This window comes from Podarcis liolepis, assembly GCF_965112155.1.
Source record: "Podarcis liolepis genome assembly, chromosome: 4".
In the NCBI taxonomy this organism is placed as follows: Eukaryota; Metazoa; Chordata; class Lepidosauria; order Squamata; family Lacertidae; genus Podarcis; species Podarcis liolepis.
Window position 1 is genome coordinate 3656504 of NC_139558.1, and position 25968 is coordinate 3682471.

Sequence of the window (25968 nt, forward strand, 5' to 3'; positions counted from 1 at the left end):
CCCATGGACCCCCTCCCGCCCAAACCAGTAGTAAGGCTCACCGCATCTCTCCAGCTGCCCAATGGAATCACCATGGACGTGCCAATCACCATTGACTCAGGAAGCAATGCGGACTTTATAGGGCAGGACTTGGTCGACCGGCACGCTATACAGTTGCTGCCTGCCACGCTGCCCCTGCAGGTTGTCACGGTGGATGGCAGGGAGCTGCTAGGGGGACAAGTGGTGAAGCAGACGCCACCAATGGTGATGCGACTTGGGAATCACAGGGAAATCATCAGCTTCAATGTCACTCAACTATCGGACACGCCCATTGTATTGGGCATGAGTTGGCTGGACAAGCACAGCCCAACGCTGGCTTGGTACCAGAGGCAGCTGACCTTCGGCTCTTCCTTTTGCGCTGAACACTGCATCGTGCCCCGGCAGGAAGGAGAGGAAGAGGAGTCACAGCTGCAGCTAGGCACGCTGCAAGCGGTTCCCCACAAGTACGCAGAATTTTTGGAGGTTTTCTGCGAGAAGGAGGCAGACAGGCTACCCCCCCACAGACCATATGACTGCAAAATTGACCTGCTGCCGGGGGCGGCGCTGCCCAAAGGGAAGCTGTATTCCATGTCTGAGGACGAACTGCAGGAACTCAAAGAGTTCATAGATCATAATTTGGAGCGCGGTTTCATCCGAGAGTCCAAGGCAGCGGGGGGCAGTCCGGTATTCTTTGTTAAGCGGGACACGCCCCAAAAAAGACTTGTAGTGGACTATCGCATCTTGAACAGTGTGACCAAGCCATCGGACTTCCCCATGCCCCGAATCGACGACCTCCTCGCAAAGGTACGGAAGGGCAGCGTGTTCACCAAGTTGGACCTGCGAGGGGCGTACAACCTCATTCGCATGCGGGAAGGAGATGAGTGGAAGACAGCCATGTTCACGCCCCTGGGCACCTACAAATATAGAGTTATGCCTTTTGGATTGCAAAATGGCTCCCACGTTTTTCAAGCTTTCATGCATCACGTGTTGGCGGGGCTCCTCTACAAGACGTGCGTCTGTTTCTTGGATGACATCCTGATCTTTTTGGAATCGCAGCAGGAGCATGACAGACACGTCAAGGAAGTGCTGAGCAGGCTACAGCAGCATAGGCTTTACGCCAAGCTGGAGAAGTGCCAATTCGACGTGACGGAGGTGGATTTCCTGGGCTACAAGTTGTCTGACAAGGGGCTCGCCATGGACAGCGCCAAGGTTCGAGCAGTGTTGGATTGGAAAAGCCCACGCAACCGGAAGGAGGTCCAACGGTTTGTCGGCTTCGCGAACTTCTATCGCAAGTTTATCAAAGGCTTTGCTATGCAGACAGGGGCCATCACGGACACGCTCAGCTCCAAGAAAAAGAAGTTCATCTGGACAGAGCAGGCGGAGCAGTCCTTTCAAGCACTCAAGCGTCTCTTCGCGTCGGAAGAGCAGCTGCTTCATGTCAACCCCAGCAGGCCGATGAGGGTGGAGACAGACGCTTCGGACAGAGCCGTGGGAGCAGTCCTGCTGCAGAAAGACCCGCAGGGGGTTTGGAGGCCGGGAGCGTTTTACTCCAGGAAGCTCAGCAAGTCCGAACAGAACTACACCATCTGGGACAGGGAGTTGCTGGCCATTCATGCAGCATTCAAAGCGTGGAGGCACTTCCTGATCGGCGCCAAGCACACGGTGCAGGTCTGCACGGACCACAAGAATCTGGAGCACTGGCGCACGGCACAGTTCCTGAACCAGAGGCAGATACGTTGGGCTGAGTTCTTTGCGAACTTCGACTTCCGAATAGAGTATGTCCCGGGGGACACCAACATCATGGCGGATGCTCTCTCCCGTAAGCCACAGTATCTGGAGGAGGCAACGCCAGCGGCCGCCATGCACATCTTCGCACCGACAGTGTGGGCGTGCGCTGCGGCAACAGTTGACCTGGAGGCGGTGAGACGAGCGTTGCAGGATGACTCCTTCGCGCAAGCAAAGATGGCAGAGGTGCACAGGGGCACGACAGCAACCGACGAGTTCCAGCTGCGAGATGGATTGCTCATCCGTAAAGGGGCCATCTACGTGCCGGGAGACGAACTTCGCGCCAAGGTACTGCAGCAGCTGCACGACGCGCCCACTGCCGGGCACTTTGGCAAGGAGAAGACGGTGGAATTAGTCGCCAGAGACTTCTGGTGGCCCGGAATGAGAGGGGAAGTCGCGGACTACGTGGCGAGGTGTGACACCTGCCAGAGGGCCAAACCAGTGCACAGACCGCCGGCCGGACTGTTGGAACCGCTGCAAACTCCGTTCGAACCATGGGAGAGAGTGGCCCTGGACTTTGTCACGGATCTGCCCAGCTCGAGGGGCAAGACGGCTGTGCTGGTGGTGGTGGACTTGTTCTCCAAGATGGCACATTTCATTCCGTGTGCGAAGGTGGCCACGGCGGAACAAACCGCCAAACTGTTCATAGACCACGTGTTCAAGGTTCACGGTCTGCCGCGGTCTATTCTGTCCGACCGAGGGCGACAGTTCATCTCGAACTTCTGGCAGAAGCTGATGCGCTTCCTGAACGTCAAGATCAACCTGGCGTCGGCTAGACACCCGCAGACCAACGGGCAAGCGGAGCGGGTCAATGCCATCATGCAGCAGTACCTGAGATGTTATGCGAATCAACAGCCTGCGACGTGGGTGGATTACCTGCCTCTCGCCGAGTTCGCCTACAACAACACGAAGCACGTGTCCACGGGGGTCACGCCGTTCTTCGCCAACAACGGGAGGCACCCCAGAACCTTCCCGGGACTAGAAAGAATGGGGGAGGGGGAGCCGCAGACAGCAGATGCGTTCGCGTCGGAGTTGCAGGAGGTCCACGATCAGCTGCGGCGGCACCTGGAGCTGGCTAAACACGCATACAAGGTACAAGCGGACAAACACAGAAGGATTGGCGAAGAGATCCATGTGGGAGACTGGGTCTGGTTAGCAGCCCACGCAGTGCCGGCCAGGTCGTTGGCGAAGAAGAAACTAGGGCATAAACAACTGGGGCCCTACCAAGTCGAAGAGCAGGTCAACCCGGTGGCTTTCAGGCTGGCGCTTCCGGAGGGTTCCAGGATGCATCCGGTGTTCCACAGATCGGTGCTCACTCCCTACAAGGCACCTCACAGGTTTCAAGAACCAGGAACGGCACCGAGTCCGCTCCGAGAGAGAACCGGGCAAGCGGGAGTGGCACAGGAGGAGCGCATCAACGAAGTCACGGAGATTTTGGACTCCAGATGGGGGGAAGAGGGGGTAGAATACCTTCTCGCCAAGGAGGGCACCCCGGCCAGTGCCAACAGCTGGGTGCCGGGCTACGCTTTAGACGAACCTCTGCTCAAAGAAGAGTTTCATGCCCTCTTCCCACATAGGCCAATGCCAGCAGACTTTTTCGACGACTGGCTTTTCACGCCCACGCTTTCAGCCAGCACGTTCCGGGGGTTCGACTCGGTCGAGGAACCGACACGAGACGCCCGTTCCCCGGAGGGGTCACCCTCGGGATCTGCTTCAGAACCCTCGTATTGGTGGGATGATCGACCAGAGGAGCAGTTCCGCAGAAAGTGGCTGGAGGGTCCAGGACGAGCAACGTCTCCAGAAGGAAGCGAGGGAGAGACGGACATGGACGTTTTCGGGGACGACCCGGGTTTCGAGCACGGCGGCACAGAGATGGAAGCGGAGGTGACCGTCGTCGACGAGAGCAGGGAGGAAGAACCGGAAGACTTCAGATGGAGGCCCGCCACGGGAAGCGAACTGTATCCGACATTCGTCCCCCTGACACAGCAGCACCCAGCTCCCGCACCGGAAGGAGGGGAGGGGGGAAGAGGGGGCTTCGAGGGGGGGATGGATGTCAGGGGTTCAGGAGCAGAGGCAAGGGCAAGGGAGGAAACAGAGAGCGAGGGGGAGGAGGCAGAAGAAAAGATGAGTGATGACGACGACCCGAGATCTCCGAGTCTTTCCAGTGAATCAGAAGATTCACAGAAAGGAGCACCAGTGGCCAGGGCAAGGGGGGAGCCTAGGGGGACACCCCAGGAAGATAGAGCCAGAGGGGACTCAGAGGGGAGCAGTTGGAAATCGGGACCAGCGTCACCGCCAGAGAGCAGGGAAGAGGAAGGGCGCCAGGGATCAAGCGCTGGCAGCTCACAACAGGGGGGAGGGCACGAGTCAGGAGTGGCCACACCTCCATCGGGGAGCGAAGAAACGGTCAGACGGAAAGTGGAAGGTTGGGCGCGCGCACCAAGTTCAAATGCACAGGAAAGTGACGCAGTAGGCAGCCCGGAAAGGGAGCCAGGTCCTAAAGCCCGGCGCAAGGAGACAGGAGGGTCCGGGGGGTCGGCGTCAGAAGAATCCCGGAAGGAAGAGACCCCGGGGGGCAGAGGGACCCAGAGGAGAACAGTCAGGCGGAAAAGGTGGAGCAGGGCTAGGATATTAAGTTGGTGCACAAGGGGCGGAGACTCAGACGGAGCTTCGCCGATCTAACCATAAGACGTAGAGTTGCACGCAGCAGCTTGAGAATGGAAACTGTAACTCAATAAAGACTTTTACTTAATGATCGCTGGCTAGCGTGATCCTCTGTGAGCTAGGATCTGGAAGCAGCTCTGACACATATTTTTTTTAATAAAAATGTACTGGCCTAGACAGCAACCTGGCTCTCACTCAGGATGGATGGAAGTGCACAACCCCTCCCTAATACCCCCCGTCCTCTCTCCCTTCTGCAGACACTTTCAAAGCACCAAACAGGAACTCCACGCCACCCACCCACCCAAATAACTCAGCTGAAAGCTGGGCACCCTCCTTGCAATTCCAAGGTTGTCTGCTGCATTGCAGGATTTGTAGCTCTCTGACTGGCTGGCAGTCATCATCTCCTGCTGCTTCCCCTCACTTCCTCCATGGCTCTGCCCCAACAAGACGACCTCCAGAGCCTGTAGGGCTAGCAGGGCATCAAGAGGGTGGACGTTCCTATCTGTCTCTACTATCCCTTGCTCCTTACCCCCTGCTCTGGCCGTCTCACAGATAGCACTTCCCCCAGCATCTGGCACGTCACTCTGTGCAATGGTAGGGCCGGCCTTGCAGTAGCAACCTAAACTGGCACAGTCCCAGAAGGTCAGTACCATGTGGCTTTTCTGAATGTTTACAACATTTTGATCAGGGGGGGATTTCAAACCTGAATCAGAATCCTGGAAGGGCCTCATCCTGGTTCTCTGGGGAAAGGCCTTCTGTGTCTGCTTGTTGAAGGAAGCAACATCAGATACGGGCTGCACCTGGCCAGCCTACACACTGCATTACTTAGCGCTTTTTAAAGAGTGCACTTAAGGCTGCCACCAGGCCCTGATCTGACACTATGTTTCCAATCTGGGCTGGTGGCCGGCACCACTTTCTAGTGAAAATTACCACCTCTGGCTGCTATTTGCCCTCAAAGGGGCTGCTGGCTGCAAACAAAAATGAAAGCTGTATTTAAATAGCCTGATTTGTTAATGGACTGTTTGCAGAATGCTAGCAAAGCAATGTTGTTGCTGGCAGAGGTGAGGCTGGGTCACAGCATGAGAGCAAGGGGTGTCCCCTTGTTCTTATGCACAGGGGACCTTTAAAGTGAAGAACGCTGTGGGCAGGCAGAAAAATTGTTACCCTCTTACTCAACAGCAAAGGGATTTGGGCAAAAGTCACTTGCTATCCTCTGCTATTAAAACTCATAAAGCAAATGGCTCTGGTGTCTTTCAGGAGAAGGATGAAGAGGTACCCATATATGTAATTTAAATAATTGTTTCTGCTTCTGTGATGGAATTTGTCTGCTTCAGCTGAATGCACCATAAGCCCTTATCTAACAAATGTCTGAGAAGCAAGACACTAAGTATTACAGCATATTCAACGGCTACCGATTCCTGAAACAAATTAATATGCAGCTTGAGTAGCCACATTCATCTTGCTTGGAAAATATCCTCCTTTTATTTCATCTTGATCTCCGACCACAGCCTCATCTCCAGGGTCCCAATAAGCTAGGCTAGTAAATTACCCTGGCATCAATTTTCAGTCTGAAGGATTAATAATTTGTATTATATTTTAGGGATTTGATGCATATATTTTTCTTTAGATGCATATATTTTTCTTTAGAAAGCAGAATACCTTTTATTACACCGTGCTTTTCATTTAGGCAAGAGTCTCACATAAAAGCCTAAGAGGATTTTCTAAAGCATGGAAGAGATGGAAAAGAATCCTTAAAAAAAAACTCCACAAAAAACCATACACCTGTCAAGTTATTTTTCTCATGATTGTGCAAAGAAAGATCTGTGGCAGTATTTGTCACAACCTTGCTGTGGCTTAAAAGAAATTTCAAGTGTTAATGGAGAGGAAACCCAGGCATGTTCACTCACCCTGCATAGAGCCTCTGGCGCTTCCATCCCACAGTTTAAGGACACAGTTGGATTGCGTTCAGGAGAAGCCATTCAACTCCTGCGGTTGCTAGCCTCCCATTTAAGGAACAGCAGCTTGATTTTCATAGACTTTGGCACATTGTCTCATTACCCTTCCATCACCTTGAAGCTTACTATAGTTGACAAACAAGTTGTCTGATACACTGGAAGAGCGAAACCCGTACGCATGCCAGGCTCTCTCATTCCACACACAAATTGCTATAATAAACTAATAGTCAATAGTTCTTTGTACAAAGCTACAGCATCTGCAACTAGCAATTGCTTCTGTACCATCATTATAATTGCACAGAGAAGGCACATTAAACAGAGCAAGGCCATAAAGAATAGCAAAGATAACAGAGAAAGAGACAGGCGAATGAGCAATATCACCATATATTGTTGCAAAGGATTTTTTTTATTCTAGAAACAACTATGCCAAACATTCTCCAGTTTCACTTTTCTGGTAATAACTAGCAATTTCAGTGGTCTAATTAAATTTTTTAGAAAAGCATACTCAGGTGAATGTTTGCATAATCTTTTTCTGATCCCACTTGACATCACCATTTCCCCAGGCTTCTTTCTCCTTCCTGCATTTGTCACCTGGGTGATTTCTCCAAGTCAGAGATCACACAGTGAATGGGACAGTGACGCTGTCTCCAGGGACCAGTGAGAGCAATGTAAAGACACGTGGTTGCTTTCAGGACTAATAAAAGTGTTCATGAACACCTGAGTTCTCTGGCTGAGTTGAAGTTATAACAGCACACATTCTTTTGTGTATTGTTTTCTACTGTGATAGTCCAGTAGTGTATTGGGCTGTAATTCAACTAACTTTTATTAAGAATAGACCCACTGAAATTAATAACCATGCCTAACTTATGTCCATTAATTTCAACTGGTCTACTCTGATCAAACGTATCCATTCTTAAGGAAATCAACCCTGAGTGCTCACTGGAAGGACAGATCGTGAAGCTGAGGCTCCAATACTTTGGCCACCTCATGAGAAGAGTAGACTCCCTGGAAAAGACTCTGATGCTGGGAACGATGGAGGGCACAAGGAGAAGGGGACAACAGAGGACGAGATGGTTGGACAGTGTTCTCAAAGCTACAAACATGAGTCTGACCAAACTGCGGGAGGCAGTGGAAGATAGGAGTGCCTGGCGTGCTCTGGTCCATTGGGTCACGAAGAGTCGGACACGACTAAATGACTAAACAACAACACTCTGAGTAAAAGTTGGTTGAACTCCATCCCTTATACTAGCATCAGATATGTTGGTCTTTTCCAGTACAATGGTACCTCCGGTTGCGGATGGGATCCATTCTGGAGGTCCGGTCGGATCCCGAGGTTTCCGCAACCTGAGGACCACTTCTGCTTACGCACGCACGGCGAAACCAGGTAAAATACTTAGGGGTTTGCCGCGCGCACATCCCGAAGTTTACCCCGAGGGTTACGTAAATGGAGGTGAGGTATGACTCTATTGTTTTAATTTTGGGCTGTGGCAAATATGTGCAAGATATTGTTATTTGGGAGGTACATAAAAGTGAAAAATAAATAAATAATATGATGGGAAACATTATTTCATCTGCCATACAAATCATTCCACAGAGCTTATGCATTTATGTTAATTTGTGTAGATTAATCCATACTTGTAAAAGCCACTGGACCAAATATGAGACTAAACCTTTTTAAGTTACTTTTGACACAAGCATAGAAACTGAGATCAGTTACCTAAACATAGCATCCCAGTTGTCAGACTCACCTCATTCCCACCTCTAAAACCAACACACCTTTGAGAAAAATAATAATAATGCCACTCAGGGAAGCTGCTTCGTGGTTGACATACAAATGTGTTGAATGTGTTGAAATTAAATTTGCAGTTCTAGCTCCCCAAGTAATGGTTCATGTGGAATTTGCTCACTGACTTTTTTTATTATTGCTGTATCACTGAATAAAGATTCTGAGCCAGGAGTATTAATAACTGGTTGCAGACGGCAAATACTTAACAAGGTTGTACAGCAAACCCAATAGGATACAAAAGTATAAAGTATATTCTTGATGCATCACAATGTAATCATCACATTTTGGAACTGAATACCATTGGATGTCAAATGCTCATGCCAAATACACAGTGTATACTGAGAATCAAGATTTGAAGAATATCTGGGAAATATGCATCAAAGTTCACAGCAGAAAATTCAGAACAGAATTTTGGGAATAAGCACGTTTCAGCTGTAGCTGGAATATGAATTCTAGATATCTAGCTGAGTTATATTTTGCCTGTTTTGACTTAATGCCTGGGAATAATTTCTAGAGTGCATCCCCCTATAACCTGCCTAATATTAATTATAATCATAAATATATTATTTATACTCTGCGCATCTGGCTGGGTTGCCCTTGCAACTCTGGGCAGGTTCCAACAATATAAAAACATAATCTAACATTAAAAACCTCCTGAGACAGGGTTCCCTTCAGATGTCTTCTAAAGGTTGTGTAGTTTATCTCCTTGACATCTGATGGGACGGCATTCCACAGGGAGGGTGCCACTGCTGAGAAGGCCTTCTGCCTGATTCCCTGTAACTTCCCTTCTGGCTGTGAGGAAACCACCAGAAGATCCTCGGAAGTGGACCTCAGTGTCTGAGCTGAACGATTGGGGTGGAGACACTCCTTCAGGTATACTGGGCCGAGGCTGTCTAGGGCTTTAAAGGTCAGCACCAACACTTTGAATTGTGATCAGAAATGTACTGGGAGCCTGTGTAGATCTTTTAGGACTTACGTGGTTCTGGCAGCTGCTCCATTCTTGGTTAGTGTAGTTTCTGAGTCACCTTCAAAGGTAGCCAACAGCTGTGAGTCCAAAATGACTCCCAGGGTGAGTACCCGGTTCTTCAAGAGCACAGTTACCCCATTCAGCACCAGGGAGTCCCTCCACACCCACCTGCCCCTTGTCCCTCAGAAACAGTACTTCTGTCTTGTAGCTATTCAACCTCAATCTGTTATCCATCATCCATCCTCCAACTGCCTCCAGACACTCGCACAGGACATTCACTGCCTTCACTAGTTCCAATTTAAAGGAGAGGTAGAAGTGTGTATCATCTGTATAAACCCGAACCCCTTAATGATCTATCTCAGAGGCTTTATATAGATTTAAAAAGCATGGGGGAGAGGACAGAGCCCTGAAGCACCCCACAAGTCCAGGGGTCTGAACATTCATCCCCCACCACTACTTTCTGGAAAACGACCCGGGAGAAAGCAGCAGAACCACTGCATAACAGTGCCCCCAACTCCCAGCCCTCCATGGAGGATACCATGGTCAACAGTATCAAAATTTGCTGAGCAATCCAGCAGAACCAGGAAACAGCTTTCCCCTCTGTCCCTAGCCTGTTCTTCTTCGTTAGTCTGTTCTGTGACAATTACCTGGTCTACATACATTAATGAAAAAGGGTTTTGTTGGTGCTGTCCAGAAGGTGTCAAAGAGCCTCCAATAGAAAAATCCAAGTATGGCTGAGGATACAAAAGTGTGAAGCAGCAGCAAAAAAGCTAATACTATTCTAGGCTGCCTCAACAGAAGTATAGTATCAAGATCAAGGGAAGCAATTGTACCACTCTGTTCTGCCTTGGTCAGACCACACCTGGAATACTGTGTCCAACTCTAGGCACCACAATTTGAGAAGGATGTTGACAAGCTGGCATGTGTGCAGAGGAGCACAACCAAGATGATCAAGGGTCTGGAAATCAAACCTTATGAAGAGCGCTTGAAGGAGCTAGCTATGTTTAGCCTGGAAAAAAGGAGGTTGAAAGGAAATATGATAGCTATATTCAATTATCTTGAGGACTGTCACATGAAAGAGGGAACAAGCTTGTCTTCTCCAGCTCTGGAGGGTAGGACTCTAACTAATGGCTTCAAGTTACAGATAGGTAGCCGTGTTGGTCTGCCATAGTCAAAACAAAAAAATTCCTTCCAGTAGCACCTTAAAGACCAACTAAGTTAGTTCTTGGTATGAGCTTTCGTGTGCAATGGCTTCAAGTTACATGAAACGGGATTCTGGCTAAACATCAGGAAGAACTGTCTGACAGAAAGAGCTGTTTGACCGCGGAACAGACTCCCATGAGAGGTGATGGGCTCTCCTTCCTTGGAGGTTTTTAAGCAGAGGTTGGATGGTCATTTGTCATGGATAACTTAGTTGTGATTCCTGCATTGCAGGTGGTTGAACTAGACAACCCTTAGAGTCCCTTCCAACTTTAAGATTCTTTAAGTAAACTTTAAGTAAATAAGATACTGAGGAACACTGAAAGAACTTTCCAAGGAGGAAAAGGGTGTGAATGTTAGTGGGTGCATTTCCCAGGCATGAAGCACAACTGCTCTTCTTCCCAGCTCCTTCCAAGTCATCCTGCAGAGCAGTCACAGCCAACCCTTTTCACATTCTCTTCCAGTGTTCTTTGCTGCTGCACTCCAAGTCTCTTTCCCCCGCAGTGAGTAATGACCTAAAGATGCAGGCACTGTCCTTTCTAAACAAGAGGAAGCAGGTAGGCAGAGTGTGCCAGAAGCAACAACCAAGGCAGCAGAGCCCCACTGCTGGGTGAGAGGGGGAGGAAGGATCAGATCACCCTCTTCTTCTTGGGGCACCTTCCTCTTTCTTCCTGCTGCTGCAATTGGTTCCGCCCCAGTGAAGTAGGGTTGGTGGTGGTGGTTTAATTCATGTGAATCATCATCATTTTAAGAATTAGATAGAGCACTTTCACACACTGGAATGCAGAGAGGGATAACTGAAGAAAAGGCACTAATTCTCCCACCACAACAAGTGACGCAATTGTGCTAATCACATTGGAAAAGTTGGAGAACAATGGAGAACATGTAAGAAAGAGGGGGGTGTTGTCAGGATTTACAGTAATAAATGGGGGGGTAGTGTCAATTATGGGGGACATGGCAGCTGTGAATATTCCCACAGCAGGAGGGGGCAAAACTCTGAATTCATCTCTTTACTTTCTTTCATATGAGTGAATTGCGGTCATGCACTCCTTTGGGGGTGAAATAAGGTGCTCAGTTTGTAGCTGACATTTTAGTGGAAAATGTCCCTGCTTGTGTCCCCTGGCACCAGGAGTCCTGGCCTTTCCTTTTTTCTTCTCTCGTACAAAGAGAGAAAAAGAGGGGTTGTTTTATATATCAAAAAATTGAATCTCAACAAATTTTCAAAGATGAAGATGGAAGAATTATAACAGTTTAGATCAAATGGCAAGGCGAAAATCTAATAATTGTCGGGATCTATGCACCTAATGGAAATAAGACTGATTTTTATAAAGCTTTGGAAGAAAAACTATTTGAATACATGGATCAGACAATCATAACAATGGGAGATATGAACGGAGTGGTTTCATTGGAAATGGATCGATTAAGAGAAGGAACAAATGAAGAAGGGAAACTACCGAGGACTTTTTTCACAATGACTAAGAATTGTAATTTGATTGATATCTGGAGACTTAACACCCTTTGGAGAAACAATTTACCTATTATTCAGAACCGAATCAGTCAATGTCAAGAATCGACCAAATATGGGTGTCAAATGAATTGACTCCAAGAATCCAACAAGTTGAAATTCAGCCCAAAGTAATTTCAGATCATAATCCAATAAAATTGGAATTAAAAGGTTTTGAAGAAAGAACCTTTAGATGGAGAATTAATGACTATTTGCTGGATGATCAGAAGATTATAGAAAAAGCACAAAAGAAATTAACTGATTATTTTATGGATAACACCAACAAAGGTACAAAGATGAACATTGTTTGGGACGCAAGCAAAGCAGTTATGAGAGGATTCTTTATTCAACAGAATTCATTGAAGAACAAACATAGGGGGAAAGGGAAAAAAGAAATTTTAAAGCAGATTATGGACAATGAGCAGAAATTAATCAAAAAACCAAACAACTCAAAGATCAAACAAGAAATTAAGACTTTACAAACCCAATATGCAATGATAATAAATAAAGAAGTAGAATGGAATAGTAAAAGGTTGCGACAGAAAAGCTTTGAGTTTGCTAACAAATCAGGTAAACTGCTTGGGTGGTGTAATGGTTGGGAGTTACTCGTGCGTAAACCTTCCCTTTTGGAAGCTTGGTTGCATAGTTTAAACCGTTTTGACTGCACAGCCCATCTCAGCGTGGCTGCCTCAGTCGCTAGCAGAATCTGTCTGTGGGCGTTTCTTAAACCTTTGCCAGCATAAAAGCTGTTTGACACCCAATCGTCTCCGCCTCTCATTGTGCGGAAGTCTTCTGTGCAGGGAGGGCGTGGGTAGTGGAGGACCAGTGCTCTCCTCACTGACTTCCAAGGAAGAATCCCGGAGCCCTTCCACCTCCTCTGCCATTTGCTCTCCTGGATCCTTGGTGTTACGCTGATTTCCTTCCCCCTCTATCAAGTTACGTCTCCCCCTTGTGCTGGTACCTTCCCCTGCAGAATCGGAGAGCCTCTCCTTCTCCTGTTGCTCTGATGTCAGTTCCCTGACACGTGGCAAATTAAAAAGAGAAAAGAACAGAATACAAGTAACAAAATTATTGTGAATGGGGAAGAGACAGTCAATCTGAAAGAAATTAGAAAAGGATTTTTGGACTTTTATAGGCAACTATATAAAAATAAAGAAAGGAATAATATGAAGAAAATAGAAAGATTCTTAAAAGATAAAAAGGTGCAGAAGATCCTGACAGAACAAAAAGACCAGCTGAACACCCCAATAGAAGTTGAAGAGATTAAAGAGGTTATAAAAGAACTGAAGAGGGGAAAGGCCCTGGGACCAGATGGATTTACATCAGGATACTATAAAGAAATGAGGAATGTCTTGATGATTCCATTGAAAGAAGTTATGAATAATATTTTAAAAGTAAGAGAGATCCCAGAAACGTGGAAGGAAGCATTTATTACTTTGATCCCAAAACAAGACTCAGCTTTAATTCTAGCGAAGAGAATGAAAAAGATATTGATAAGAACCAAGCTGGGTTCCTGTCAGGCAGACAAATGAAAGATAATGTAAGGAATATAATTAATATTTTGGAATATCTGACTGCCAGGAATGAGAAACAAGCGATATTAATGTTTGTGGATGCTGAAAAGGCCTTTGATAATATAGTATGGGAATTTATGTTGAAAAAATTAGAGTATATGGAAGTGGGAAAAGAGTTTTTCAATGGAATCAAGGCAATATATACAGAGCAGAGAGCTAAATTGATAGTTAATAATGTTGTTACGGAAGATATAAAAATATCTAAAGGAACAAGACAGGGTTGTCCGCTCTTGCCACTGTTATTTATAACGGTCCTAGAGGTCTTTTTAAATGCGATCAGACAAAATAGATTAATTAAAGGGGTGACAGTAGGTCAGAACAAATATAAAGTTAAAGCCTTTGCCGATGATCTGGTTATAACGTTGGAAGAACCAATGGAAAGTGTTAAAGAAGTATTGGAGGAGATTGAACAATTTGAAAATGTGGCCGGGTTTAGACTGAATAAGAAAAAAACTAAAATAATGGTTAAAAATATGGAGCATAACACAATAGAAATAATGCAACAACAGACAGAGATAGAGGTGGTGAAGAAAGTAAAATACTTGGGAATTTGGTTGACTCCTAAAAATATCGACCTGTTCCAGAACAATTATGTACAGGTGTGGAAAGGAATAAGGAATGACCTGGCGGTGTGGGGTAGAATGAAACTGTCCTTTTGGGGCAGAATTTCTATGATAAAGATGAGCGTGCTTCCAAAGATGCTATTTTTATTTCAGACTATTCCCATTATCAAGGGGGTAGGGATTTTTAAGGACTGGCAAAGAGTGATTTCAAGGTATATCTGGCAGGGCAAGAAGCCAAGAATAAAATATAAATTATTAACAGATGTGAAAGAAAGAGGAGGCTTCGCCCTGCCAGATATGAAATTATATTATGAAGCAGCATGTCTTTGCTGGTTAAAGGAATGGATTAAATTAGAAAATATGGAACTATTAGACCTTGAAGGGTTTGATAACACATTTGGTTGGCACACTTACCTATGGTGTGATAAGAAGAAAGTTCATAAAGGATTTGGGAACCACATTTTCAGGAACTCGTTAATAGAAGTATGGGACAGGTATAAAAGTCTTTTGGAACCAAGGGTTCCACATTGGCTGTCTCCGTTGGAGGTTATGTGCGTAAAGAAAATCAATATGAGAGGTAAATGGGCTACGTACGGAGAATTGGTAACTAAAGAAGGAGGAAAATGGAAATTAAAACCATATGAACAAGTTACAGATCACGTATATGATTGGTCGCATTATTTCCAGGTAAATGAAATGTTTTAAAAAGATATAAAGGAAAGTGGTTATGCAGAAAAAGACTCTAAGTTCCAAACAGATATAATAAATAATGAATATAATTTTTTGTCAAGAATGTATAAGATATTGTTGGAATGGTGTACGAAAGATGAAGAAGTCAAATCGGTAATGATGCAATGGGCCAAAGATTTTGGATATAATATTCAATTTGAAGATTGGGAAAAATTATGGAAGGAAAATTTAAAATTTACTGCATTCATGGGGTTGAAGGAAAATGTGATGAAAATGTTTGATAGATGGTACATTACACCAGTAAAACTTGCAAAAATGTATAAAACATGTAATAAGTGTTGGAAATGTAAAGAAAAAGAGGGAACGTTTTACCATATGTGGTGGGAATGTAAGAAAGTGAAGAGTTTCTGGGAAGCGATATACAATGAATTGAAAAAGATGTTAAAATATACTTTTGTTAAGAAACCAGAAGTCTTTCTTTTAGGGATCACAGGAAAAGAAATAAGAAGAAAAGACTGTAAATTACTTCAGTATGCAGTTACGGCAGCAAGAACTTTATTGGCCCAGAAATGGAAACAAGAGGAAATACCGACGATTCAAGAATGGAGAATGAAATTGACGGACTATGCGGAACTGGACAAATTGACTGGGAAAATAAGATATGTTCGAAACCAAAAGTTCATCGAAGATTGGGGAAAGTTTGTAGATTATCTGAAAAATGTATGTGATGTGCAAACAACGCTAGTGGGGTTTCAAGAAGCACTGTAAAAGTTTAAGATGTATTGTTAAAAAGAAATAGAAAAGGGAGGGAAGTTAAATGGCAATACAATGAAGGGAATGCGTATTGAAGAGTAATTACGGATGATTACCAGAGAAACTGAAGGAAGTCCAAAAAGAGTAATTTGTTAAAATTTGGATAAAATTGTACAATTGTGCTGGAAAATTAATAAAAATTTATATGGGGGGGGGGAGGAGCCCTGGCCTTTCCTTGCAGCAACCCAACAGGGAGTTGAGTAGATCTGCATGCAGAGACATATATCAGCCATCATCAGATATCTCCCCCACACACCGCGCATTCTGATGGCGGGAAGTTGCTGATTAATCATAAGTCTGGAATGCAAGAGGTAAGTTTAAAGATAAGCAAATAAAACTCCACACCAGGCATTTATCTTGAAAGGACATTGTTTACTCAGTTTTTATAGGAAATTCAGATACTGTCACTGCAAATGTTACATATCAGTGGGTTTTTTCTTTTTGTCCTCCTGTTTATTTTCAGACCTGATTTGTGCTGAATTGTATGCAGGCTACCATTGTCAGCATGTGTGCCTAGTGTGGATTGGAAAAGTGCTTAAGGCTTTTCAGACCTATTTCTTAATTATCTCTAGATAATACTAGATAATACCTCAACGTAATTTGAGTTGCTTCCTGTTCATTTGCCATGGTTGCCGCATTCCTAAATTTCCCTTAATCAGTACCTGTTCCCTGTGTGGGTGGGTTAATTACTTGATTCCTCTGAAACCAGAATAATTCCTCATTTTTTTTCATTGGGTGGAATTCAACGTCATGCTATTACAAATGTCCACTCTGGGTATGAGTATCAAGCTTGCCAGACAAAATGGTCTCCCCTCCTCCAAATGCTGTTCTGGGGGTTCTCCCAGCACACACTCTGGGGCTGGGGTGGGAAGTAGGCATAGCCAGGATTTATTGGGGGGGGGGACAGGACACCCACCTGTCATCATCCTCTGTCTGGCTCTGTCTAGCAACTTTGGAAGAAAATGTCTCAACAGCAGTTGTTTTAAATTACTTTCTTTTGACCCTGAGTACTCAGAAAAATCTGTCAAAATCTTTCCACAATTTCTACTTTTAGTTACTCGTTTTTATTTATTTACTTGATTTGGGGGGACAGCTGCCCCCACCCCTGGCTATGCCCATGGGGTCGGGGAGGAGAGGTGGCAAGCGCTGTTGTGCAAGCAGAAGGCATTGCACAGAGCTTCCACTGATGAGGTTCATTAGGTGATTCCTGACCTTTGCAAAGGTGATTCCCGATCATAGTTGCAAAATCGTGCTAATAAAAAGAGAAAACCAGAATTAAAGCCCCCACCCACGGACAAGAGGAGCTAACTAATTAAAGGGAATTTCATCGCATTGCACTGTAACTGAATAAGATGAAACTAATTAGTTGCCACATTAAAAGAAAGTAAAACTTTTTGACACAGTGGACAAAGAGCTGAACAGTGGGGAAGCATTTTCAGATTTTGCATTCAGATAAGATAACCCAAAAAAGAATGTATGGATTATTTTTCACTGCAGGAATTTACACTAATGAACTTTCCTGTGAATTTCACCGGGGGGGGGGGGGTGATATACTTTGGGCAGGAAAGGTCGGTGAGAAACTTCAGAACTGAACGGAATGTTCTCCATTTCAGTTGTGCCAATAAATAAATAAATGCATGATAACACAAAGAGGATTGTAAAAGTTTCCAATGAATATTTTAATTTGCATTTCTCTCACCATAGTGATAGTTTGGCATCAGCCAACATGCAGGCCCAATTTTGACTTTATATTTCCTATGAGAGCTCGATTATCTGCCTACAAGGAAATTAAGGGGAAGGGAAATCACTTCAGCTGAAAAGATTGCTAAATACTGTTTGAGTATCAAGTTCAGAATGAAAAGGGAAAAGGACAGAACAGTAGCTCTGCTTTTGAAAGTTAACAAGAGTTACTGAATTTTGCATAATAAAAGCTTTTAGTAAGGCTAATTGCACATTCCCTACTCAATTTCAGTTACAGTTTTTCCTCTTGTCTTCTCAAATGTTATTAAGCCAACAATTAAGTAATTTCTCCAGCTGAGCTAAGTGATTGCAAAGACACAGCGATTTGGTGGCTTTGTGTAATGGTCACACTTGAAATGTTCCTTTCCATCTAAAAGTTCCCACAAAGGAATTCCCTTCATTTGTCTAGAAGGAATTTCCATCCTCCCACATTTACCCTCTGATTGAGCCGCCAAAAAAAACTTTCCACAGTCCACAGCATTCGGAGCGCTCCTTAAGTCCTGGAACGAAAGATATCCGCTTGAAATTCACATTCAAAGCACTACCAAATAATTACTAAAACAGGAATGTTGCTGGATGGTCAAATGCATACAAAACCAGGACTCCCGTACCTCAAAGAGTTGCATAGAAGGGGAAAAAATTGCAGGAAAATTTATTTCATTTCATTTCTTTTGTTTTGTATGCTGCTTTTCCACACAAAAAAATATCATGCTCAAAGTGGCTTACAACAAAGAAACAGGGATGATTGCGTGGCGAGTTCCCGCCCCCCACCAGGATAAATAAAGACACAAGACACCATAATTTAAGGTTAATTGGGCGAATTAGGCCACAACTTTATTGAATTCAGGAATGAGAGGCATTGGCTTAGGCATTGGTCCTAACGACTATCCGGCTCCAGCCCATTGGCTGGAGACACGGGGAAGGGTTAACACTAATCGGGGGAGTCTCCCGCCGAGGCACGTCGACTAGGAGCTCCCCCGGGTCACCGCTCTGGGGCGTGCCTTTGGCCCTCACCTCCATAGGCTTCGGACAGGGCCACGCCCCCCGGAGTCCTTTAACGGACCACCCTTCGGTCACTGGGGGGAGGTGATGGCGTTCCTCCCCCCCCACATCCTCTTAACCCCTTCTTACCAATGCCTACCGCCAATGCCGAGAAGTTGTGACGAGTTGCTACGAGGTAGGCGAAAAACCAAAAGGCCAGAAATCGCCAATTGGGAAAAATTCCTACCATGCCCCTTGCGGCGACAGACTGAAGTCCATAGCAAAGTCAATGACCTACCTAAGCCTAGCTAAAGGGAGGGAGGGTGGGAAAACGTGGGGACGAGCCGGCGAAAAGAGGGCGAGCCCCCTCCGTGCCGGCCCTAAATAGGGCAGGCCACGCCCCCCAGCCAGCCAGCTGATTGGCTGGCTGGGGGGGGGCAGACCCGACTGGGATTCCCCTGCTCTCGCGGGGGCTGGGACCAGCCCCCGCTCACGTGGGGTGGGCGTGAAGCCCGCAACCCCACCTCCTGGGCAGGCTGGAAGTGGCTATGTCAAAGAAACACAATGAAAACAATGTCATAATAACACAGCAAAGCAAAAACACAGGAACAATTACATAATATAATAGAACAAAAAATACAATAACATACAAAAAACCATATTTTAATACAGTGAGGCCACAACTTACAGGCATTTAACTTGTGCACATTCAGCTTTATTTGTGTGGCAATAAAGGAGAAAAAAGGAAACAAAGGGGGAAATAATTTTGGGGGAAATGACTTTCAAAATCTCACCTGCCATTGAACCCAATGTGTTTTAACTATATAAGATTTTGGTTTTAGGCACGATCCCTGGAATGTAAACCCCATATAAGTTGCAGGCTTACTGTACTATGACTATAACAAGAATGTTTATAAACAAAATACAACATTTAATAGCAAAAATAACAAGGGAGCATCACCATGGGTGTAACCAGGATTTTTTTTTGGGGGGGGGGAGGAACTTTCCTGGGCAGTATGGAGGTGAGGCAGAGAGCAGCAGGTTCATGGATACCTGAGTGTTACAGCAAGAGCACCCGGCCGGCTCTACTGCAACACCTGTTGTTACCAGGTGCACCTCTGACTTACACGTGTGTCCAGTGCTCACGTGTAGCCAGTGTTCAGCTCAGAGAAGACTGCAACCTTTTGCACTGAGTCAGTACATGTGCCCATTAAAAATGGTGTGTGCCTTTACTCTTATACCCAATAAAGATCTTTGCACAGCAGAAAATTGCGAAAGTTCGTTTTATTTCACGGAAATGAGAAGAGAGTTGTGGGTGCTGCTTCAGACAGCAATGTTACAAATATGCAGGCAGTAATACAATCACTGCGGGTGGCGCTGTGGGTTAAACCACAGAGTCTAGGGCTTGCCAATCAGAAGGTCGGCGGTTTGAATCCCTGTGATGGGGTGAGCTCCCATTGTTTGGTCCCAGCTCCTGCCAACTTTGAAAGCACGAATTGCAAGTAGATAAATAGGTACTGCTCCAGCGGGAAGGTAAACGGCGTTTCTGTGCATTGTTCCGGTTCACCAGAAGGGGCTTAGTCATGCTGGCCACATGACCCAGAAGCTGTACGCCGGCTCCCTCGGCTAGTAAAGCGAGATGAGCGCCGCAACCCCAGAGTCGTCCGCGACTGGACTTAACGGTCAGGGGCCCCTTTACCTTTTAATACAATCACTAAGGACATGCAACTAAGATCTAAAGAATCAAGAGAGTCCCTAACTCACCCAATGCCCAAAAAATGAGTGTAGCAGGTGCAACAGACCTGTGCTAGAAGAAGGGGGGAGGGGGGAGGGAAAGGCATGCAGTTTCAGAACCATAAATTCACTCTTGAAAAAAGATTTCATTATCTTCATGAAGTCTGGTTCCTGCTTACAGGAGGGTGCTAATTAAACTTTGCTGGTAAATATAATCTCTACTGTAACTATTAGGGTTCAGGATGTTTGCTGTACCTTCCAGGTCACATTTAAGAAAGCAGCTTGTGTCAAGGTCATAAATAGTTCTGCTGCCAGCAGAAGCACCGGCGGGGAGTATAAAAGGAGTAAACTGCTGCTCTCTATGTAGCTGGCTGCATTCATGCACAAAAGCCTGGCATCAGCAGTCTTGGGGGAACCTTGAGGTTTGCAGAAGTACTAAAAAATATTTAGAGGAAGGGGAAGTGCGAAGAAGGGACACAAAACAGTCCAATAAGGACTAAGGCTCCTCAGTGACCATGGAAAGCTCACTGTCCGCAGAATACTAATTGAGCAAAAGACCACATCAGATGAGGGATGGAATGAGGTATCCCAAAGAAGGAACCACCCACAAAGAAACATTTTGTTGCAGACCCTACTTGTTCATACAATTAATAACTGGTATAGTAGTATTTGCATGATTTTTTAAAAAAGAAATGGCAGCTGTGAGTGGCCTAAGTTTCAATTGAGACCAAGATGCAGAAGTAGGAAAGCTTTGTCTCTTTGTCCCTACCACAGTCCTGATTTAGGGACAGGTCCCCACAATTGCTATTTTCCATTGGGACGTGAGGTTTGGGATTAAAAATTGCAAGCGTGGGGCCGGGGTCTGGTCCAGAATAGGACCACATGAGTTTCAAAGGGTAAAGCCTTTCACACTGTGGTCACAATATGGGCTGGGGGAGATCAAGTAGTATTTACTTCAAGAAGTATGCCACATGTGTTTAGGCCCTAAGAAAAGACAAGATATGTGAATTTAATAATACAAAAATCTCCTTCCACATTTCAGGAATAATAATTGTAATAATACAAAAATCTCCTTCCACATTTCAGGAGTTTTATGCAAGAGCCCTTCCCCCAACGTGCTAGTCTTGTAAATGCATGGAAGTTCTTGCAAGGGGCTCAATTCAAAAACATAATCCCCTTAGCTGCACTCAGCAACAGACATCTAGGCCTCATGAGCCTGCTGATCATGTAACCTGGTTCTCACGCTGATAAGAGGCTGGGAGCCCACAGCCCAACAGAGAAACCTCACAGCTATACCTGGCACTGCCTGTAAATATTGTACTGATATGGCATAACTCTCTTGACTATAGCCTATAAAATCCTATTTGATCCTTTTTTTTGAAATGTAGCCTTCATAAAGATGAGATAAAGCAGGACTTCCTACTTCTGTCTCGATAAAATTATTGTGGAGGCAGGGAATCAACTCTCAAGCCTCTTTGTTGAAAGCTTATGAGCTTACATTATAACATATAAAGGTAAAGGTAAAGGTACCCCTGCCCGTACGGGCCAGTCTTGACAGACTCTAGGGTTGTGCGCTCATCTCACTCTATAGGCCGGGAGCCAGCGCTGTCCGCAGACACTTCTGGGTCACGTGGCCAGCGTGACAAGCTGCATCTGGCGAGCCAGCGCAGCACACGGAATGCCGTTTACCTTCCCGCTGGGAAGCGGTCCCTATTTATCTACTTGCATCCGGGGGTGCTTTCGAACTGCTAGGTTGGCAGGCGCTGGGACCGAGCAACGGGAGCGCACCCCGCCGCGGGGATGCGAACCGCCGACCATGCGATCGGCAAGTCCTAGGTGCTGAGGTTTTACCCACAGCGCCACCCGTGTCCCTATTATAACATATAATAATATGTAAATACAATTTACTGTACCAAGACTATGTATAATGATTTACTGGATGTTACAATTCACAAAAAATAAGGTTTTAAAAAATCAGTCTAGCTCCAGATGCACATATACATCAGGCGGTTATTGAGATCATTTTAATGTGAGTCAGCCTTTATTGTATGCTAACCTTGTAGGGCTAACAACTTCCATATTAGAGAACTCTGCATAATCTATGTTAGAAAACATCAAACGGTGGGGGAAGAAAAGAGGAGGAAAAAAGATGCTATGAAGCTATAATAATCCTTGTTCCTTTAAAAACTAACAAACTAACTAAAACCCTGAACTATTATATTCTGTGCCATTTATCATGAAGAAAGAGGTAACTATCACAGCAAAAGTCAGGAGGCCATAAAAAAAATATTGCTCACACACACAGAATTCAAGCCTCCCTCCTGAAAATAGCATGGTTAAGATGGGGGCGTAAATTACACGTTTTATTTAAAAGCTTTGCTTCTCCTACTGAAACGTCATGCTCCCCCTGTTCCGCCTTCCACCTGCCACCTGCCACCTGACAGCTACACGATGTGGTGTGAAGAGCCTGGGTGTGAACGCTGTGAATAGTTGAGAGAAATGTATGTTTTGTCAGCCTAAAAACTTATGGTCATGAGTTCGTGCAAAGCAGGCAGGCACATTTACCCAAAGATTTAAAGCTCTTGGTGTTAGAATAAGATGTAGCAATCACTCAGTAAATACGGGGGGAAAGTAAAGGTGCCACAACTGGTTCAGTGCTTACACAGCCTCCCTGGAAACTCCAGAGAAAGAGATCACCCCATACTGTAAGAATCACCTGTACGCTGATGACTCTTTAGTCTGAATCGCTGGATGATTTCCTGCAGCAGTTTCATGTAGAATCTCTACTGTATCTGCTGAAAAGCATTAGAAAAAATAAATATGCACCAGTAATTTTGTGGCACACCCAAAAGCCACTGGCGATGCGCAGAACAACAGACAACTATGGACCTCTCTACAACTTCTTTCATGAGAATATACATCAACACAATCCTTGAGAATGATGTCGGCAAGGATTGACCTTAATGGGCCTTACTTCTCAATAGACATGCATACAGTTGTGCTATGAATATGCTATCCTGTTTAAGGCCTTTATACTAGTTTGATCAACCATTTCTTCATTACAGTTCCCCCCCCCCATCTCCCTCATGTGTCCCATGGTGGCACAAGAAAAAAAATTATTGAGGGGGGACAGAAGGGGCAAAGTATATTTCTAGGTGGGCAAATTGTGTTTCACATGTTAAGATCTCTGAAAGGATAGCAACACTATATCTTAATGACAGGAGTCCAGCAATGTGGGGATTGGGGCGAGCTCCTTGTTTGGGGGGGGGGTGTGCATGTTGGCTACGGGTGATCTGAGTTGTAGTGACTAGAATGTACATTTGGAGGGCACCAGGCTGTGGAATATTGGGTGGTACCCAACTAAACAATTCCAGGAATGCAAGTACTTTTGGCTGTGCAACAAAACTTTGTTTGCCCCTCCCTCTCCCCACATGCACCCTAAATATGTTCTGGGATTTTCCCCAACCCTGCAGAGCAGATTTAGAGAACATGGAAATGTTTCACTGCATAGCACCCATTGTCTCCTCTGACTAGAAATTGCTCACTAGGTTCAGGGACAGATTTTTTATTTCTACCTCAGATCCTTATTACTGGAAATTGGGCTGGAACCTGAGGTTTTCCCCCTGAACTGTGGTCCTTCTGGCCTTCCTCCCTGACCTGCTCCCTCCAGCAGCCAAGTACAAGTTCTCATAAACCCCATACTCCACATGGATGCATTTCCAATAATATAATAAGACTTTGTATTTCAAGGCTGAATCTCTCATGAGGAATACCCAATGGAATCCCAAGAACATTATTAAGATTATGGCGTTTGTTCAAAAACAACAACATCCCAGTCTAAGATACCGCCAGTAACTCCTTAATTTAAAAGTCTAAGTCTCAGGCATGGTCTACATCTCAGAAACTCAAACCCTATCAAATACTTCTAAGACACAATATGGGGGAGACAATATGAATAGGAGACTTGGTTGTTGGAAAGTCACCTTCTTCTGATTTATTTCTGGAAAAGATACTCGGAAGCCATTGTAATGTTCTACAAAATAAAATAAAATAAAATAAAATAATAGAAAATTGTTTGATCGAGTGAGAATCTGCTGTGCTTTTAAAACTGGGGGAAACCCAGCTTTACTAAAGATATAGACTGGACAGAAAGTAAATAAAGCCACTTAGACAAGAGGTTGCCTTGTTTGGAGTAAAATATAAAAAAGCAATTTATCTCTTAATAATTATGGGTCCATTAGATGCTGTATTCTTTAGCTGAATCAATGCATTCGTTCTAAAATGAGTCAGTCCTTTGGGACCCCTTGTTTTTCAAACTGTTGTAGCTGAAGCTTTTCAAAAAATGTAATGATTTGGCTGATCTGACTTATCATAATAGTTTATGTTTATGAATATTTTAAGCCAGGATCTCTTTTACCCCTATAGCAATGCTGAGAAATTGGTAGTTACTTATTTCCAATTGTACATTTTCTTTGCATTGGTATAAATTTCCACAATGTTCCTTTTATAGAAAGTATTGGCACTTCTATTCATTAGCAGGCACCAGGTTGGGGGGGGGGAGAGAGATTTTTTAAGGAATGTATGTTATATTATTCACACATACACACCTGAAATTACTATAGTAAAGGCAAAAAATGTTGAGAAGTGACACAAAATTAAAAGCTTCCTTTGAAAAAAGCCAAAAACTTCATGGGACACAAGGCAAATACCTACTTTCTTTCATATTAATCCCCTCCACACACACACACTTTTATCCTTGCTCTAGGTAAAGGTAAAGAGGCCCATTAGGTCCAGTCGTGGCTGACTCTGGGGTTGCGGTGCTCATCTCGCTTTATTGGCCAAGGGAGCCGGTGTACAGCTTCCGGGTCATGTGGCCAGCATGACTAAGCCACTTCTGGCGAACCAGAGCAGCACACGGAAACACCGTTTACCTTCCTGCCAGAGCGGTACCTATTTATCTACTTGCACTTTGACGTTCTTTCAAACTGCTAGGTTGGCAGGAGCAGGGACCGAACAACAGGAGCTCACCCCGTTGCGGGGATTCGAACCGCCGACCTTCTGATCGGCAAGTCCTAGGCTCTGTGGTTTAACCCACAGTGCCACCTGCGTCCCTACAACAATCGTTGCTCTACTCTGCTGTAAATTTGAAGATTTTAGGGGAGTTAATTTAGTATGTTAACTTCACATTTACAAGATGAAGTCATCCCTGCCTGAGATTTTGGTGTGTTATCAAGTTTACAATAAACAGGTAATGAGGTAGCATCACCTTATTCTTCCAAAAGTTCAGTGCAAAGGCTCTCAGCTGGAACAGCAGGCATGCCTCCATTTTGTATTACAGTACACCTAATGCACACTGGGGTCATTCAGCAATTCATAGCTAGTATTTTTTGCACCATAACACTCACTTTTTTCCTCCTAGAAAGTAAGGGGAAATGTCTGTGCGTGTTATGGAGCGAATGCCTACAGATGGCGGGGGGATCTGCTGCAGCCGTGAGCAGAGGAACCATGGTTCACCTTCCTTCCCTCCTCCGTGGCTCACTTTGAAACAGCAAAGCAGAAGAGCCGCTGAGTGGGGAGGAGAGAGGGACAGAGAGCCTGCTTGTTTTAAAGGAGCAAAGCGGGAGAGGAGAGGAGCCGCTTACACGGGTCACCCCAAATTCACCAGCAGATCACATAGCATGTGCATGGCTACAGCTTGCACCAAAAAAATCACGCACCCACTGTTGCCTGGGGCTGCAGTGGTGCAAAAACGTGGTTACAAAGCATGGATCCACATGGGTCTTCAGGGTTTTTGCATTGGGCTACCCCAAACTCACAGTCAGATCACATGTCTGTGGCCACAGAATGAAGCACAAAAATCATACATCCACTGTTTCGTTTAGAATATTTTTTTTTCTTGCTTTCCTCCTCTAAAAACTATGTGCGTGTTATGGTCGGGTGCGTGTTATAGAGCGAAAAATACGGTAATTATAAACTGCATTTCTGTTTTAAGGG

At 45.1% G+C, this 25968-nt stretch overlaps 1 long non-coding RNA gene across 1 annotated transcript in view; it reads right to left on the reverse strand.

Moving 5' to 3' along the window:
- LOC310706086 overlaps positions 1–25968 on the reverse strand; it is a 1025148-nt gene that overhangs the window by 202543 nt on the left and 796637 nt on the right. The gene's annotated exons all lie outside the window — the stretch shown is intronic.